Source organism: Nilaparvata lugens, chromosome 3, assembly GCF_014356525.2.
Source record: "Nilaparvata lugens isolate BPH chromosome 3, ASM1435652v1, whole genome shotgun sequence".
NCBI classification, from domain to species: Eukaryota; Metazoa; Arthropoda; class Insecta; order Hemiptera; family Delphacidae; genus Nilaparvata; species Nilaparvata lugens.
The window spans coordinates 40,141,268-40,162,647 of NC_052506.1; the positions used below are offsets into that span (position 1 = coordinate 40,141,268).

Here is a 21,380-nt window from a genome sequence, read left to right on the forward strand (position 1 = left end):
ATGCTTGCACATTTGTTAATTTATTTTCATCAGAAAAAATAAACATTATTCGTGCTGTAAACTCTTCCACTTCAATTTCGATATACAGTAAATCGATAAATAATAATGAAATGACCTGGTGTTTTTATTCGATTCAGGAGTTTTTCAGTTGATTTAGTTCACGGTGATTTTTGTAGACCTTCAAGAGTATATATATTTAACAATCTGTTTTATAAATGCAAAATTCAAGTTTTATAATTTAAATGATTGACAAGTCCATACACCCCTTTGAGAGGAGGTCAGTGGATGCTAAATTATCTATCTATCTACTGATCACTGCGATGATGATTGAAGATCGGAAGCTCTACCTACCATGAATTGTAACCTTTATACTATTAAATGTTTTCTTTATTATTAAACTCATAAACTATTCGGAATCTTCATGAAGACACTGTACTGCACAGAGTAAGCCAAAATTGAAATTCATTCTCAGAATTAAATTTGTCGCAGAATAAGAACTTTTCTTATGAATAAGTAAATTATTTGAAATCCCATTAAAGTATGCCATTGAACCTTACCAGCATATTGATTTGAAAAAACAAATCAGTCAAAGATCAATTTGAAATTTCAAATGTCCATTCACATGGAAAAATTTTCCTGGAATTCTAGTCAATCTTATACTTATCCACATACCTGAAGCATCCACGGTAGAAAAAAGCAGAGACACTTTGAAGATGGACGAATAGGTTGAAGCAGTTCTCTATTTGGAATGAGAAGGATCAATAAAAAAATAATTAAAGATTGAGTAAACGGTGATGCAAATAAAATTCATCGAAGAGAGAAGATTCAGGATAGGGGATCATTAATTGATCCTAACTCTTGAGGGAGGTTTTATAATTTCAATTGATGTATCTGAAATGTGTCATGAAATGAACATCAATTGATGTACCTGAAATGTGTGTAATGGGCAACAAAGGAGACATAACATAATTATATAGCTTATAAGATAATTACATAAGACTAATAAGAAAGTTCTTATTCTTTTCTTATCTGTTCTGATACGTGTGCAATGATGATTGGTGAAACGATTCAAGTTGCGCACAGTTTTGGAATAACTCAGTGAAAAATAAATTATGCTTCCTCCATGACCATGATCTAGCGAATCTAATTGGGAAGCGCGTGCCAGCACACCTTCTCAACTGCCACTGGGTGAAGCCGTCAACCGTAAACTGCAAATGGAGGATTCAACTGTCCGAAGAGCATCTCTAGGCAACAGGGTTGGTCACGGTATCCGAACACAAGAGGCACGCGTCCCTTCTATCTAACTTCAAAACTTTTATGCTGGGTGCTAATTCTCGCATGCAAGGATGCTCTGTTTGCTTCGAATGGCTTTCCATTACTAGCAAGAGGCACGCGCCAACCTGTGATTCTCGAGTGGAACCGAGCGAAAAGCCACATGTCTAGGTGACATATGTTCCAGAACACCTTCTGCATTTTCCGTTAAAAATTAAGGCTAATTGTGTCTGAGAATATTTCTAATAAGTTATCCAAGCTGGAATTTTTTCTTAAGTTGTTCGAAACTACTACTGATATTCTATGCTTTAATGATTCTGTATAAATAATATTATTCAACTTCAAGTTTAAAATTTCTTCGCAATTTTGAAACTAAAAACCCTAATCTTCATCCAAAATTCAAATGAAAGTAAACCAGAGTAGAAACAGTTTCAAGAAAATCTATTCAAAATTGATAATTGAACTCAAGCAGACTATCCTCATAAACACATCCAATCTAGACAAGTTTCGCATGACAAGTGTGAGCAAGTGACCGAATAGAGCAGAGATTCGAGCTCCAGGAATGGACGAAAATACATTTACAATTTATATCGGTATATAATCTACTTGAATGAAATGGTATTACTATAATTTACATGAAAGGGTACGACCCCTTTAGAAACATCGAGAAAATCTCCATGTATAAATCTATGGACTGTAATGAGGACTTACATATTTAATGCGTTACCTATAGCTTTTACCTAAAAAAATTGTCCACTCCCATCAATAACAATACTCCTCCACTTCAGGAAGATGTACAATAATAACCTGAATACCCATAAGTGACAATCCAGTAATAAATAATATAGTAGTAAAAATCAATTTTTGGCTCACACATAGAATACACATGAATAATGAATTGAGGGAAGTAGAAATCACCGACTTTGTAATCCTGTTTTTAGATGTGCATGACTGTCGCTATCAATAAGTTATTCAACTTATTTAAATTATTCAGAATTCTTTGAACACATCTACAACAGGGGAAAATCATTGTGAATAGTAAAAATTGGTTGGAAATCACTCAACCGTTACACTAATGAACTGGTGGCAGTTTTTGATGAATAAATAAATGTAATGTTTTAAAGACTGCTCAGTGAATAAGTGGTTGGGTGGTTAGAGGAATTTGCTTCCTAAACGGGCAAAGATCAATAAGTCGTTCTCTCAACAAAGCCTGATACTAAATAATTCAAAATTGATAAAATTACTAATATTGCTTTCTGGAAGGGTTGGTAAAGCAGGACAAAGTACAATTCCACTTGATCAATTATTTGCAATGTAGCGACAGTGTTTCCGACCCTGATTTTAGTGCTGTTGTCAGCAAACGGAATCCTTTGGAAACAAACCTCCAACAGAAATAAACCTTCAACTGGTGATTGTGCATCATTCACTAGAGTTCAATCCCGTTCAATTATTAATTTGCTCTTATAAATTACTGACACGGCAAGCTATTAGCAGAGTGTTGCGGCTGGATTCGAATAAATCTTTCAACATTCACTACATTTATTATTCTGCGACCAATCAATTGATTTTATTAGTTTAGCACAAACGGCGGTGGGGTGGAGGAGAACGTTGACCAATCACAGTGAGGCACCATTCTCCATGATTACTGCCGATTGGCTGGACTTGAATTAAATTGAACTGGAGGAGGAAGGAAGGGAAAATCCCTATCAATAATTTGAGTCATGCAAATTCTATGATCAAACAAATTAGCTTTTGTTTAGAACAATCCACCATCAAAATCCAACTCGTATTTTATTCAGAGATTGGAAGCAATTACCGGTAAATAAAGACCACGAATTATTGATCATAATTTTTATATTAAGGATTGAGTATTGATCATCATTCTGAATATAAGGACTGAGTAGGAAAGGAGAGATCTGTTATCAGTTAACATTATGATGATTGAACATAGAATCTCTTGAAGAGTATACTCCAATATTCTAACAGAGCTTTTTATATTTCATTAAATTATTAGCATACGACATAAATTGAAAATCAGTTTAATAAATCATTCAAACAAGTTAGCTTTGATGCCTGTGTTGAGTTTGAATAGGATTGAATTGGCTTTGGATTAACAAATCAAACATTGTTAATAGGCCTATGGGTTGATGGGGGAAAACAATTGCCTGATATCCCTGCAATGTGATGTTCGTCACCTGTACAAAGAACACAAACTTATTGTTAGCAAAAGCTAATGTCGTTTAGAATTCTGATTAGCTTCCAGTAAAAAACTCTTCTTAAAGCTGAAACCGAATTGGAGCAGTTATGACTATAATAATGAGAATGAAAAATGAGAACTTATAACCCTCAATTTTAATTTTGAGTACTTCCAATGAAGAAACTTTTGAATGAAGAACTTGACGCGTTCCGTAAACCTTCAATGTTTTATCTGCTCAGGACTGATAACTGGGATAACGTCCATTTGAAAAATTATCAATTAATCAAAACTGAATAATATTTCTTTAAAATTTTTCATTCGCCTGAGATTTATCTGAGATCAACCGAATTTAACATCAGCTATAGATTACACCCATTAATTGTAAGTGCCGATTATATTTGAAACGGTTATTATAAGTAATAATAAGTAATAAGTTATGTTCCTATTATTGGACCTCTCATCAAAAATAGCCAGTTGCCTGCTTCCTATTTAATATTTTTAATCTAAACAAGCAATAAGCTGTGGAAAGTAATCTGTTGTTCCTGCTGAGGCCCCGAACATTAGTTCGTTTTCAATAATTAATTATTGAAACTAAACCATTCTCATTCACTACCATCATCAAGACTGATTTTATCGAGCTCTGTTCGTGAATCTTCTAATGGCTAAATAATTATTGTGTTACGATTATAATAGAGACTTGTATCAAGCAGTTAGTTCAGTACTTTGGTTATTGATGCGTTTGGAGCATTGCATGATTCAGTCGTACCCTCAACCCTGGCTGAGGGTGATATCGTTAATTATGGTGGAGAACACAAGGCAGGCAAACCCACTTGATGTTAATTTATGGACGAAAGAGGACAGTAGTCATACTAGAAAAAGATAACTGTTTCTAGATTATAACTGAGTTGAAGTCTCCCAAGCTCATAGAACTGTCCAACTGAGCGCGTAACCAACGGTCAAAGACTGTTCTGTTCAGCTACAGTATTAATTATGATTGAATCATTAGACTCTAATCATCAATAGAATATATAATCATAGAGAAACGATAGCATAGATATCCCATGGTATAGGGCGTTTATGTCGCAACTTTTACTGTTATCCCAAGCCGATAGTTCACATAGTTCTTTCCTATGCAGCTGTGTGACGCTGGTAGTCTCTCAAATTGTGCCGTTCATACACTATCTCCCCAACAAAACAATAAAAATTGACAATAATCGACAGTAATCGGTTTGAGATAACAGTAAAAGTTGCGACATAAATTCCTTATACCATGGGATATCTACTTACGCTATTGTTTATCTACGATATAATTAACTAGCCCTCAGGCTCGCTTCGCTCGCCACATCCGTCTAGCCAGGGGGCTCCGCCCCCGGGACCCCCGACTGGATCGTCCAAGAATGAGATCAGCAGGCTCGCTTCGCTCGCCTGCATTTTTCATTTGAGCATTTTTATCATATGTTAGGACGATCCAGTCGGGGGTCCAGACTAAACGTCTGGCTAAACGGATATGGCGAGAGAAGCGAGCCTGACGGCTAGTAATATAATATTCCCAGGAATAGCTCTGATTGAAGTAGCAGTGTCCAATCAATTTTCCCGCGATAAATGCATTTCAATCTTCAACTTGGTGCCAACCTAACAAAGTCAACTTAACTTAATGCCAACCTGACAAAATTATTAATTTAGTTACCAGTTAAAACTGTTTCAAATAGGTAGGCTACTCTCTCTAGATTATAGTTCTATATTAACATATGGTATGGACATTTTTCAATTATAATAATTAAGAGAATAAGAAGAATATACATGCTATAAGACGAACTTTGAACCCTTAAAAACCACCATTAGAGTTAAAATATTGCCAAAAGATTTCTTAGTGCGCCTTTAAAGGGCCAACTGAACGAACATACCTACCAAATTTGAACGTTTTTGGTCCGGTAGATTTTTAGTTCTGCGTGTGAGTGAGTCAGTCAGTCAGTCAGTCAGTCAGTGAGTGCCATTTCGCTTTTATATTTATAGATCTATATAAATAAAAAATCTGGTGTGGCGCACTCACACTACTTTCCTTGCCGTTATGAAAATTGATCACGTGACGCTAGTGTTCACGCGCATAAGAGTCTACTATTCAAAGATTCGAGCCAGCTGGTGACATAACGCTGGAGACACACGATGTATGCTATCTCCTCATAGTGAATGATTTAATAGAATCAACAGTTGCCAACAGTTTGCAATTGAATAATCACATTTTCTCGAAGTTTTTTGTTTAAATTGTATATGAATTGGGAATCTAAAATCAAACTTTGCATAGATGAGGCGGAGCTCCTGAAATTTTTACAGATATGGGACTTGTGGCAGTTGATACAGCTTATCAATGACTATTTTGGGTATAAATTTGATCAAAATCCTTGGAGCCGTTTTCGAGAAAATCGCGAAAAACCCTGTTTTTGACAACATTTTCGTCATTTTAGCCGCCATCTTGAATTGCATTTGATCGAAATTGTTCGTGTCGGATCCTTATACTGTAAGAACCTTAAGTTCCAAATTTCAAGTCATTCCGTTAATTGGAACATGAGATATCGTGTACACATACACACACACACACACACACACACACACACACACACACACACACACACACACACACACACACACACACACACACACACACACACACACACACACACCACACACACACAGGGACCTTGAAACGTATAGAAATTTAGAAATTGGGGTACCTTAATTTTTTTCGGAAAGCAATACTTTCCTTACCTATGGTAATAGGGCAAGGAAAGTAAAATCGAGCCTCAAATTTTGACGTTCAATAACTTTTTTATGTGAGCACCGAATTTGATTATTTTTGTTTAGTTGTGTTTGTTATGTTCATGATCAGGTTTATGGCGTATCAAATTTATGATCAGACTTCAGGACTCTTTCCTACGGTCCTTCAAAGTTTACATGTAATCCTTATAGAAGAATATTTGTGAGCTGGCCACACACAGAAATAAAAATCAGCTGTTATAATCATTGCGTCATCCAACAGCCGTCGATAGATCTGTTTTTCTATTTTTTTTACTTTCCTTGCCCTATTACCACAGGTAAGGAAAGTATTGCTTTCCGAAAAAAAATTAAAAAAAAATGTGTGTGTGTGTGTGTGTGTGTGTGTGTGTGTGTGTGTGTGTGTGTGTGTGTGTGTGTGTGTGTGTGTGTGTGTGTGTGTGTTGTGTGTGTGTGTGTGTGTGTGTGTGTGTGTGTATGAGTGTATGTGTGTCTGTGTACACGATGTCTCATCTCCCAATCAACGGAATGACTCGAAATTTGGAACGTAAGGTCCTCACACTATGAGGATCCGACACGAACAATTTCGATCGAATGCAATTCAAGATGGCGGCTAAAATTACAAAATTCTTGTCAAAAACAGTGTTTTTAGCGATTTTCTCAAAAACGACTCCAACGATATTGATCAAACTTATAGCTGAAATAGTCATTGATAAACTCTATCAACTGCCACAAGTCCCATATCTGTAAAAATTTCAGGAGCTCCACCCCATCTATGCAAAGCTTGATTTTAGATTACCAATTATCAGGCTTCAGATACAATTTTTTGAAAAAAATTCAAGTGGAAAAGATTGAGCATGAAAATCTCTACAATTAATGTTCAGTGGCATTTTCACCTAAAATTGAAAATAAGCTCGAACTTCGAGAAAATGTGATTATTCAATTGCAAACTGTTGGCAACTGTTAATTCTATTGAATCATTCACTATGAAGTGATTGCAGACCTCGTGTGTCTCCAGCGTTATTGTCCTGTCACCAGCTGGCTCAGATCTTTGAATAGTAGAATTTAGACTTTAGATGCGCGGGAACACTAGCGACAGGTGATCAATTTTCATAACGGCAAGGAAAGTTGTGTGAGTGCGCCACACCAGATTTTTCTTTCTACTGATTCACAAAATTTTAATTCTAATAATAATGCCGCGGTGCGAACGACGTCCAAACTTGGGTCGTAGAACTCGAAATGCTGTAAATTTAGAATATGCAATTTAGAATATATCTAAAAATACAAACTGCTATACAACTAACTCAGCACATAGGAAGTCCATATTGAGATATAAAATACTGATTGTTGGATAATTTTCATAAAAATATTATGCATCAAATTAAGCTAAGACTAAGCACACCTGAGGAGGCGCGGCTTGTTGATACAAACTGTTCACTTGATCTTATGGAGATTGCCTTATTACACCGTTCGACGCCGATTCAGTGTGTGTCAGCTCTTCCATTCAAACCAATATAAGCAAGAAGCACCTCGATGCAAAATGCCGTATCGCGCCTCCTAAGGTGTGCATCCAGCTAAAGTTTGTCATGAGATGCATTAACTATTTGGCGGTACAAAGTTCGCCGGGCCAGCTAGTTTATTAATAATAAGACAATTAAAAGTAAATTCGTATGGCTTTTGTTGGTCCCTTACGGGAAGGTCCCACCTCGCCTGAATATCTCATTTAAGTCAATGGGCCTTACGACTATCATACTTCAGCCGGGACCGATAGTTTAACGTGCCCAGCCGATAACACGGGATAAGACAACTATTTTCATGTGATGGAATAGTGTGAACGTCTTCAATAACATGGATTGCAGTAACATCTACGGTCCAAACCTGGGGTATCGAATTAATATCAATCGACAAGAAGTGTAAAATATTTACAATATGATAATGACTTGTTACACCAGTCGGAAGACAATTTACAATGATTGGGAAATGGGAATACAATGGTTTCCAAGTTGGAATTCACATTAATATTATTATAGTATAGCCTACTATAGATTGACTACTTGGCTACTCATGAAAGAGATCCACTGACAATATCGATATAAATGACAATGAATGTTAGTTAGTGAAGCAGTATGTACCCTACTACAATAATAAATAGTTTGTGCTTGGATGTGCATAGTAAATGCTTAGATGAGGGAGGGGATCCGTTCAGTGAAGATCAATATTTACGTCAACCTTGAATATATTAGACCTACAATTTCCCGTTATGATTTTAATATATTATAACTATTTTTATAAATATAATATATATTATTTTTGCTTGATTTCATCTTCATCGTATATGATACTAAAACTCAAACAAACAAACATAATTGACTTGGAATTGAAACTACTTATCAAAATAATAGAATTATCAATCATTTTCAAGAACTTATCATTGAATTCTAATCCAGAACACATCATAGGGACCTTACAAAATTCGATTCAGTATGATCCACAATTTTGTATCAATTTTTTCTCTCCTCAAAAGAATATGACGGAAAAGGCCGTTTGAAAAGACTTCCAATTATACAAGGCATTGTAATTATTCCATTCCCAAACACAAAATGAAATCCACTATAATATCACACTCTTTTATCTGAAAATCCCGATCGGAACAAATTCTTTCTCGTTCAATACCGTATCGTAAACTACTTGGCTACTGAATAACAAAACAGAAACCTGTTTGGGGTTAACAGGGCTGACAATCGTTTAATTATGATTTCATCTGTTCTATGCGTTTGATTCATGAAGTAATACAGGTTGGCATTACTCATTGTTTTGTAATGATATTCGTTCAAGATTGAGTAACTTCGTTCAAACGAATTTTGTTTTGAATTTCGTTCAAACGAATTACAACTTACACTGTATGAACTCTCATGCAGTCTAACTTCCACTCTCTACCAGTGAGTATAGAATGAATAATATCTTCTTCAGCTTCAATCATTTGATTGGTAGGCAGCTTTCCATCGTTTTCTTTCCTGAGCTGTACTTTTTAGTTGAATAGCTCTGGATCCCTAGATCTTTGGTAACTTGTTTCAGATATTGTAACCCGGTGCGGGACTTCCACAAGCCCTTTGTCCAATTATTATACCTTCCAGAATGAATATAGAATCTAATAGAATCTATAGATCTACTCCCACTCTATACCCAACTCGCCCTCCAGCCTAGCAGACTCAGCAGAGTGAATTACATTTTATTGATTATTGCTGAACGGTACTTGCACGTTGTAACCGAATTCCCCACTCATATCTGACTGTGCGTCTAGCCATGTAGGCGGCTAGATATAGACATTAGACATCAACCATTTTTCACTACAAAGTAGTTGAACATTGATACTGTTTTTGTAATGTTTTTGTAATAGTATACTACAGTATATTCCGATGAGCATGAGAAATATCAACTTCCAACTCTTTTAAATAACATTTTTCGAATTTCATTGCCGAAGCACTGCTTCACTTTATTCATTCGATCGCTCGCCAGTCGCCACTGGAAGTTTGTCACAAAAATAATCTTCTCTTACAGAATCATATTATAATATTACTCAAAATTTTTGTTTTATGAATCTTGGACCCCATAAATCGAACAGTCATAAGCAAGATATATATTTTTGGTAATTGAGAAGTAATGCAATACGATATTAGATATTGAAATGAAGAGATTTCTTCAACAGTTACATCAACATAATGTTATTGCATATTTCAGTTTCAAACGATTATATTTATTGAGGTCTCAAACCATGTATAAAGCTCGAATTCTATTCCTTTCGCAACTGAGTAATGTTATCAGTACAAAAAATTATAATATGATTTATATACGCAAACGTGTTGTTGGCAAAAATTATGAAGTAGGCCTAAATGAATGATATTCAAGTTCACGATCTCGACTAATTATAAATTTATAAGTTTCATTTGAATGTTGAGCTACTTTGTGGCACTACCGGAAACATGGAAAAATATGAAAAGTTAAATTATTAATAGACTCATCTACACCCTTATCCATCTTCGCTCCGTCTTCTAGACCCCCGGCTAGATCATACATAGAAAGAACCAGCAAGCTCGCTTCGCTCGCATGCATTTTTCATTTCAGTTCTCTTCCTTCCGTCAAAAAGTCAAAAGAGACTTTCAGCCTCGATTCAATTACCATTTCTCTTTGGATTATGTTGTGCAGGATTTCAAAAATCTTAATTTTCATCAGAATTAATGAATATTCAGTTATTTCTCAATTGGAGACTTGGTTAGGATATTATGAGAATTATTGTGTTTCAGTAAAATAGTTCTTTGAAATTTGAAACAGGAATGATGAGGAGAACTTAACAGACATCCATATCCAACCCTCTCACGTATGAATTTGCTTGAGAAATGTTGAAGAATGCATTGAAAATTCAATGAAAAACTTGCGAAAGGAAACCATAGAAAAACGCTGGGGAACGTTTGGAAAACGCTGTAAAGCGCCTATATTGGGCGTATATTTGGCGTAATTTTCAAGTCTTCTCAAGACAAAATTTCTTGACCCTTACTGAACTTCTGTACCAAATCTAAAAATGATCTGTCAATTAGTTCTTAAGAATGCATAGAAAACGTAGGAAAACGCTCAAAAACTGCCGAACTTGGAGCTTATTCAAAGTTCCAATACAACATTTTCATATTCTTCAGCAGAGCCTGTGTACCAAATTTGAACATTTCCTCTATTAGTTCTTGCAAAATGTAAAAAAAAACGCAGAAAATACACTAAGGAACGCTGGGTGAACACAGTAAAAACCCCTATCTCGAGCGTATCTTTGGCGTAATTCAGAGTCCTCTTACGGATAAATTTCTAGACCCTTGCTGAACTTCTGTACGAAATTTGAACATGATCTGTCAATAAGTCCTTGAGAAGGCCTAGAAAACGTAGGAAAAACGCTCAAAAACCGCCGATCTTGGGCGGAGCTTAGGCGTAAATTACCTTCCAATACAAATTTTTTATATTTCAGCTGAGCCTGTGTATCAAGTTTGAACATTTTTTGCCAATGAGTTCTTAAAAAAACTGAGAAAACGCTGAAAAATCCTGGAAAACGCAGATTTTGGGCGTATCTTTGGAATTTTTCTCAAATCCGTTCTTAGTGCGCCTCTAGATGGCCAATTGAACAAACCTGCCAAATTTAAACGTAGACTTTTTGATTCAGTAGATTTTTAGTTCTGTTGATTATTAATGAGTGAGTGAGTAAGTGAGTGAGTGAGTGAATGAATGAATCAGTGTCATTTCGCTTTTATTCAAAGGTAGAATAGATACCCATCTTTGCATTAATTATTGGTCTTTCAAGTGGAATATAATCGTGTCTAGATTTTCATTTTGAATTCATGAATCAATCTGACTCGCGATTTGCAATGGATATTATTTACTGTTTACAACAGTCAGACAATGGTGAAAAAAATATTTAATATCTTAATAATATTCAACTCCGTGAGGCTGCATATGCCGCCAAAGATCAACATGGAAGTTATAGTTCTATTGAATATGATGGCAAAATTGAAGGATATTTTCTTTTTGTCGAACCAGAATAAGCGTGCGATACAATGAATGCCGTAGAATAAACGCTCTGACCCAGATTTTCTGATCAAAAGACTGACTGAATATTAACACTCCGACTTTTGTGTCTCGACTTTGGTAGGCGAGAGATGTAAAAAGGGCAATGTTAGGATACATTATATCTTCAATGCAGGTCATTCTTTGGAAGCGTGAGAAAAATCGAAAGTTGTAGATCTCTGTTTTTGTTCAGGTGGAAATTAGTGGGCAAGTCAGAATTATTCAAGAAAGAAAACGGGTCGAAAAGAATCGAATATTATAAAACATATGTTTTGGCTGAAGGTTCACAATAAGTCAGATCTGAGAGCGAGATCTTCCCAAAAACGTTTCAAGAGAACAACAGGTTTACATGCAACTAATTCTTTGGAATTCAGACTACCATGCTGGTTGAATTCGCTTTTACTTTCCACATTATTCATTGATATAGGATAGAATGCATTGTCCGGAAAGATGTGAAATTGAACTGACCGAATGTCACACTGGAATCCGCCTTCCGTGTTTAATTATTGCTGGCTGAAGAAAAGGATCCCTGGCTCTTTTGTAGAATTGGAAGCAGATACAATGCTGAGCCTGCACTTATCCTAAGGTAATGATAGGACTTGTCTTCACACAATATGAGAAACAGCTATAGGTCAGGATGATAACTATCACTCTCCGGGTTAGCTTTCAGTTTCCGTGGACCTTGAAGTGTATGAATGCGACGCCGCCTTTTTTCTCGTCCTATTCATAATTTTATTCCCTTTTCCTCATCATACCGGCGGCACACATGTTCTTTCACATCACTTGCGATGATCGAGCGCTCTTTGTCTAACCCCAACACCTGTCAACTGAAAACAGATTGCCAGCAGCAGCATAAGCAGTAAGCTGTGGTGGTTGCAGGCCAAAACTCGATTTTAGGCCCTGTTATTAGCTTACAGTTAGACCCGACACTGGGCTACTTATTACCTACCGTTTGCAAACGGGGTCCGAATTATTTTCATTCAACCATTATCACAATAGAAACTCATCTCGTTACTGCTGCGCACATGAGCATTGCAGAATAATATAATTGATACGAACCTCCTTTACTTGAAGAGTTATCAATATTATGCACTGTAGATTGATACTCATCAATATGCGCATTAATTCCTCATTCGCTTGGGTTAGCAAAACATTGAATTGGTGCTATTTTTTTAAATTAGAATATTTATATGTTCTCACATTCATGAGCCCACTCAAAATAGGCTATTCAATCCATAAGGAACACTCCACTATTTCTTCAGAATAACTGTAGGCTTGACAAATAAAATTGAAAGCTGTTTGGAGCTCAACTGTCGAGACATAAAATGAGGTAGGTCACACAGACGTATTGCTGCTCAGCTGATTTACCTACCTCAAACCGTAAACGACGCACCAATTCATTAACGTAATTACATTTCATTCGTGCACAAAGTACTATCTTACTAAGTACTTCACTATCAGTGTGTCCCTTTATTTCGTCTCGCCATAAATTTCCATACCGCCATTCTATTTCTTGCTCTTTTCCTCACTAACCGCTCAAACCAAATTTTCTATTCCTTTCAGTTTATATCCATTGCTTTCAGTTTATATTCGTATTGCTATCAATTCAATCTAACATATGATTCCAAGCTGGAAGGGAGACTGTCGCTTTTTATTCGAGCACAAAACAGGAAAAAGCAATTTCCGACATTTTAACGCATGGAGTAAGCCTCCCTTGCTTCACCCCGCTACCTCCACCGACTAGCTGTTCATCTACATAAATGACCGCAGCCACGACCTCCGGCACTCACGCAATTAAAAGGGGGCAAAGTAATTAATTTTGATTAGAATGAAGATCTACGAAGCACAGACGATGCATTCGGTGGATAAACCGTTATTCGCATCCATGAATTTCATTGTAGCTTATGTGATGGAGACAATCATCAAGAGCTCGAATCGGCTATACTATTTCATGGTTGATAAAACCAATTATCAAAATATCTCGTGAGTTTCGACAATTGTTAGAAATGTATACTATTGCTATTGCAATGCAAATACTGTAGAGTCTCATTACTTGAATTTAAATCGCAATAATCACTGATCATATTATAATACTGATTCATAAAACCCCAATATTGGCATCACAAGAGCCACAAAATGCTAAGAGAATAAATTAGTTCTTCACATTGAAAATTGCATTTCAGGGTGATCCTCCTGAACATGTCGCCACGAAATATTCAAGTTTGTTAGAAGCAATAAGTAGCATTCGCAGCATAGATGAACAAGTTGCATTCGCAGCAATGTCAAAGTGAACGGAGGGCTATAATGTCTTCTATTTTCAATGTTGTTCTACCTCCATCACTAGTGAAAATATTACATAAATCTCAATTTTTGTAAGTTCTTTGTTGGCGAGAATGTTTTATTCCCTACCATTGAAATCTATTCCACAGAATGTGGGTGAAAGTTTTGTTATCACAAGTACTGGTATTATTGGTATTTCCAACTATTTTGACACGAATTTGATATTCAGGAATGACGGCTATGTATCTCTTTCACCATAGAAAAAGTAAGCATAAGCTTATGCTATCTTTTCTCTTTGCTTTCACGGAGACGAGAGACAAGAGATAGGAGATTCTAACTGTCTTGGGACTACCCCAAAATGATGAATTGTGTGAGAAAAATGTGAATGACAGGCCAAAGATCGGGTCTATAGACTTCGCTCCAGTCTTCTAACTCTAATCGAAACTCCAAGTTCAATGGAATCTTGATTTCTCAATAGTATATCATCATGTAGGATTGTAACTCCCTGTTCTTTTTTTATTCATCCGTTTACCACATCAGATACCAATTTTCTTTTGTGTAATCGGTAATAGTAGGCTTGTATTTTGCGAGGATCAATAGGAAGACTGACCACTAATAATTAGTGGCACTCTCGGCAAGCGATGGAAAAAGCTATAAATTGAATAATAATAATATAAAAAATAGTAGCTGGCGATCGATGGCTGACCGTAATCGAGTGTAAGTTCGATTAGGATTGAATTAGTTATTTAGAATAGCTCGTTATTATTTATACAGCGTTATGATCCATTAGACATTCGGCACGCAATGTTGTAGGCTTGGCGGTTGGCATGTGAATTTTTGGCCGGAGCTTGGAGGTTAATAATTCAGCAAAGGCGCCTGGAGACTCGCGAAGACCCCAGTTTTAGACCGGCCAAGGGGGACGCCCACCGAGGGGGACTGCTCAGAGCAAGGCATCGCGACATAATTATTGTGGTGGCAGTGCATGATTAGACCTGTGATGGGGAAGGAAATGAGGATAGTTGCGTTGTGGTGAGGGCGTGTTGCTGTTGGGTAGTCATTGTCTGCAAATGCACTCACCACCATAGCCATCGAAATTGTAAATACACACCAAAATAGTCCACCATGAACATTCTTCATAATAATAGATAAGTTTTCGCACGCACTCCATTTTGATCCAAATACTATCTTTGAAAAGCTTGAACTTTGCAAGTACAATGTTATCTATAAATGATGGATGCTAGTAGCATAGTACTTTATCTTTATACACAAATTATGCAGTGCAGCTCCTTACAAGATTGGGATGAATATTCGGATTTTTAATATGCGTACCTCGGAGGCACAAGACACTATGTCCATTTTTTGCGATTTTGGGATTATCACGTCATTGTATGTAACGTTTTTGCTCTACACAGAGGTATAAGGCACTATGTCCACAACCAATTGGAAGGCTAGATACAGTTTCTCAAATGAACACAAAGTCCCATATTATACAGAGGTATACAACACTATGTATGGAGTTGGTGTTGTTTGCCTCTGAAAGATTTTTTCCATATGATTCGAAGCTGGACATAGTGTTGTCTACACATTCCGGTCTTGCAGATTTTTCTTGAACTACAATAGCAAGGTTGAATATTGTAACCACTGCGACATATTCAACAATTAACCTACTTAGACTACCATTCTCTTTCCACTATCTCATTGCACACAAAAAGGAAAAAACGTATAGTCCATGCTGATGATTGGGCAAGTAATATTCGGAAAAGAAAATTTGCAGGGGGTAAGCAATATGTGAGCAAAAGAGGTTAAGTTGTTCCTGCGAGATTAATGAAGCCACCTTGTAATAGCAGGTTGAAATGCTTTGATAAGTTACAGAGCATGAACTGCAAAAAATGTTTGACTCTTGGCAGTTTATCCCATCATGTGTTGAAAGCTAGAGTACACGTAAGATCCAGAAAAATAAATAAAAATTCTACTAAATCAAAAGATAAATCACTGTTCTACTATTTTACAGTAAATATGAATCGACTTAGAGTGAGTAAGGTCATGTTTCTGAACACTTTCAGTTTCTAGCACGGTATTGATCAATATGTTGATAAAATTTGAACCAGAGGGCTTAGTACAAGAAGATGAAAGAGGTAGGCAGACACCAAGCAATAAAACTCCTGATGAAATCATAAACATTGTCAAACAAAATATTTCTTCTTTCCCACAACATCAGAGTCATCACTCAAGAGGAAATATTTTGACACTGGGCTAACCATAGAAAAATGGATGAATTTTATACTGATGACTGTTTGTAATGATAAAAAAAATCTCGTGTGGGCACTCACACAACTTTCCTTGCCATTATGAAAAATTCCATACTTCTTAAGGCCCCCTGAGTCCAAATTAGTGCTTTCTGGGCAAAGTAGGTAGACAGTCTACTAACGTTGGTTTTTGGGTATTGGTCGTCTGTATGTGTGAATTTTTCGTTTAAATTGTATCGGAAGCCTGAAAATTGGAAATTTAAAATCAAACTTTGCATAGATGAGGTGGAGCTCCTGGGATTTTTACAGATATGAGACTTGTGGCAGTTGATAGAGCTTATCAATGACTATTTTTCAATGACTACGTATCAATTTGATCAAAATCGTTGAAGTCATTTTTGAGAAAAACGCGAAAACCCTGTTTTTGACATTATTTTTTCGCCATTTTAGCCGCCATCTTGAATTGCATTTGATCGAAATGGTTTGTGTCGGATCCTTATAGTGTAAGGACCTCAAGTTCCAAATTTCAAGTCATTCCGATAATTGGGAGATGAGAAATCGTGTACACAGACATACACTCATACACACACATATTCATAAAGACCAATACCCAAAAACGACTTTTTTGGACTCAGGGGACCTTGAAACGTATAGATATTTAGAAATTGGGGTATCTTAATTGTTTTGGAAAGCAATACTTTCCTTACCTATGGTAAAAGGCAAGGAAAATAAAAACAAAGCAGCAAAATTTTGAGAGGCACAAAACACTATGTCCACCACATGAATTTCAAAATTCATTACAAAACAAATTAAATGGATTTTTGGATTCGTGATGAGATATATTGATGAAGACAATATGTTGATTATATACAACATTGTAGTATAATGTTGCTGTCAACTTTTCTATCAATTTCCACTAATTGCTGTTTGAAGTTGAAAAAAAGTTGTAAACTGCTCTCCTGAAAAATTAGGAAATTGGACATAGTGTCTTGTGCCTCCGAGGTACAGATATAAAACGCAGTAGAAATGTTGCTAAGAAACATTTGAATGAGCTGTAAATATGTTTACAGTTAGATATTTTCCCATCGATGTTAGAGTTGATGAAAGAATAGAGTTATAAAATGAATAAACTCTTATTGTGGATGAGATATGGATATAATATTCCGACTTCCTCAATGAATTAGGAAGTGTACTACAAAACCTAATGGAATACATATGTATAATTCCTATTGTTTATAATTATTGTAATATTTCCCGGGTACATCCGATCACGGGGTTTACTCAATTGAAACCTGTATTATTCATGTGCATATAATAAATAACCAAGATGTTTTAAACGACGGTTACATACTAAATTTTGCGATCAAACCCTATTCGAGTTCTTCAATGAGTAGCTAAAAATTGGGACATTATTAAAAAAAATCAATAAGTCGTTGAATTATGGTCATTCAAATTTTGTTAACCTTGTAGAAGTTTTTTGTTAAAACTGTAAAAGATTAGAGAGCTGTTCGTCCACATTGAAGGAATAAGATTTTACAGGTTGAAGAAGTGTGACTGCTAATAATATTATTATTTCAAAACCTCCTTTATCTATTCACATTATTTCCGTTTATTATTATCGTTTATCCACGTTAACATCCTACTTTATTATTGATACCTAACCCTTTATTCTAATTCACAGTAATTTGAATCCCAAATCACTTAACTTTAAACAATCCATTTTCACATAATATGAATATTATATTGATCTGGAAAACATGAGAACATACAACTTTTGGCTATAAAATAGCCGAATTCTTTTTAAATGCTCATAAATATTAAATTAAAATCTTCTTACATAGTATGAAATGATTTCACCAACATCAGAGATATGGTAAGAGATTTCTTCAAAAATGTAATAATGCTAATGGAAAACATTCGTATTCTTAGTACAGTTTTTTATTAATAAAATGGGAGAGCAATTTTCAGAAATCAGTCTCAATGAGTCAAATCTGAATTTAAAAATAAATGTTTACAATATTATTTGTTAAAAATGTTTTCCGGCTATATTATTGAGCTAAATAATATTGATTATTTATACTTCTTATAGTATTGATCGAGAAAGAATAATTCAGGAGCATATTACCATGCATTTTGAACCACTTCTCCTGAGAAGCTCGTTTAACTGAGGAAATGAAATAATGTAGTTTATGACTTCATTCAATTTTCCAATTAAGCTAATGGAATTAGCCGCCGGAAGGTCTAATGATACTGGTAAAATCTATGATATTGCAGTTTATTTTCCAAAATACAACTCTATTTTATCTAATCACCAAATCATTTATTAGAACTAATGGAATCATAAGCTCAAGTAACACCAAAAAAATACTAATAAAGCATCTCAAATGCAACAGTGTACCTAAAGTAAGCCCGTCAGGCTGGAGAACTCGCTGAAAATGCCACTATTATTTTCTGTCAGCTGTTTTATTGAAATCAGAGAAAAGAAGTATGGAGAAATAGTTCAAGTTACATTGAGTTATTACTTGCATACATCATGAAATAAATTTATGATAACCTGACTTGTGATTTGCAAATATTATAGGCAAAGTTACTACAATTTTTTCCAATGGACTTTTAATGTTATCCTGTTATATTCACAAGGAGGGCGAAATATTGAATCAATTTCGTTGGCAAACAAAAACTATATGTATAATGGTTCAAATACTGAGTATTGAAAATTTGAGATGACAGCATTTGAAAGTTATCGTCGAACATACAAACACCCGCAACCTCACAAACGGACAACGAGCCTCACAAACGGACAACGAGCCTCAAGTCAAAAGTAGGAACCCGCTAAGTTCGTACAATATCAGTGTTTCATAATTTATTCTAGAACCAGAAACACACACTGATTAATGTATTCTATAAACTGAGCATAGGTACTTGGAAAACAATAACGGTGATAACCAATATTATGCTATCAGTAATAGTAAGCTTAGAGAAACAAGAAGAATATTTTCTACGAGAATTCAATTTTTGGATGGAAATAACTCACTGATTCTGGAGCAATGATGAACGAAGACGTGTTGATTACCGGGTTCCTGCTAAGAAGGGATATAACGCGATAAGAGAGTGGTGCACTGTGAGTGATATCTCGTGAGAAAGTGTTTAGGACCGAGAGACGAAACACACCCCGACGGTGCGAGGCAAAGCCGCAGACTGAAGCCCGCCACAGTTGAGCTGACTACAAGAAGAGCTGCCATTGGCCGGCCGCCCGACCAATCAGGGCTCAATCTGTGGTTGGCCAGATGGGTTCGAGATGGCGAGTCGAGTCGCTCACCCCACTTCTACAAACCCGACACAAAAATCGTCTTCACTTTCCACCCCGCGCGGCGTTACAAACGCGCTACGATTTTTTAATTACAGATTCGAGCGGTAATACACTCACGCACCAGTTCGCGCAAGCGCTGTATCACACTGTTTCATGTACAATTTATACTACATGCACACAAACACACAAGAACAATGAGCAGCCATCCTTTCACAATGTGGGTACAGTATAGAAACAGAGAGCGTTCGTTAGCTATCTGTCTCACAATCCGTTTTTGCCCCCCACCAATTGTTATCATTGGCCTCTCTCCAATAGATCGGAACCGTATCATCTGCTTTATCATCTGTATCATCTGTAACGTACAAACCTGGATGAGATTGACAATCCTGGAGGATCCTTGCGATGACTCATTTTCATCAGCCACACAATTTGTATATTGTCTCATGTAACGTACAAACATGTAAGAGATTGACAATCCTGAAGGATTCATTGCATGACCTTATTATTTACATTTACTACTGTACAGAATAATGTTTCAAAGAATTGTTTATATAGTATAACAATATTCTATAAGAACGGTCTATGGAACGTTATGTTTAAACACTTAATACATTCATGAATATCACCATGTATTCCGTGTATTGGAATTTTATGACTAATGAATTTTTATACCACGTACTCATATATTACCCTAGAATATTAGATTACCAATGAAAAAAGTTTCTTCAATACCCAGATTATTATTGTTGTTGGATAGTTATTCATTCAGAATAACTTGAATAAAATTCATTCATAGAATAACTGCGATAAATATTAATTGACCGAGCGAAGTGAGGTCTAAGATTCAAGTCGACGGTTTGGCATTTCTCTTAATGTTTAAATGTTCAAATGTTTGAATGTTTAAATGTTTATATGTTTATATGTTGCGCATCTACGGCGAAACGCGATAATAGATTTTCATGAAATTTGACAGGTAAGTTCCTTTTTAAATTGCGCGTCGACGTATATACAAGGTTTTTAGAAATTTTGCATTTCAAGGATAATATAAGAGGAAAAAGGAGCTTCCTTCATACGCCAATATTGGAGTAAAAATCAGACTATAGAATTATTCATCATAAATCAGCTGTCTAGTGGACTGTAATACTACCCGTTCAAAAACATCGAACATCTTGGAAATGTATCTTTCAATCAACGTTAGTAGACAGTTGACTATAATACTACCCGTTCAAAAACATCGACATCTTGAAAATGTATCTTTCCATTAACGTTGTAGACAGTTGCAGCCAGCAAGGTCTATAAATACAGGTCAGGACACTCGTGTTCCTTATGGAGCGGCCATTATGTGGGGTCTTTATGGCGGTACATTTGAAATATTCCAATCTGCTCATAACAAAATCATGCATTATGCTTTTTAAAAACAATATTTTGGACGAAAGGCAAACCTCAAAAAGAGTTTGAAGTTCCCAATCTAAAAATCAACGATTCAGTTCCTAGTTGGAATCTAAATGTTATTATTCTGTGGGAAGAATTTAGATTATTTTTCCAGTTTTCCTATTCAAACCGTAAAATTTAGGTATAAAACATTTCTAAGCTGGTTTTTATTGTTTACAATAGTTTTGAAACTAAAATGGTTTTGAAATTATGCTTATAATTATGGTTATTGATTATTAGTTCAGTTTTCCTATTCAAATAGTTGAATTTAGGGTTA

General features: G+C 35.7%; 1 protein-coding gene across 1 annotated transcript in view; it reads right to left on the reverse strand.

Moving 5' to 3' along the window:
• Positions 1-19,700, reverse strand: part of LOC111044092 (zinc finger protein 43-like) — a 34,332-nt gene extending 14,632 nt beyond the window's left edge. Inside the window, exon 1 of the mRNA XM_022329158.2 lies at positions 19,397-19,700. The gene's annotated coding sequence lies outside the window, so the exon portion shown is untranslated. The remainder of the gene's footprint in view (positions 1-19,396) is intronic.
• Between the last annotated feature and the right edge of the window lie 1,680 nt (positions 19,701-21,380).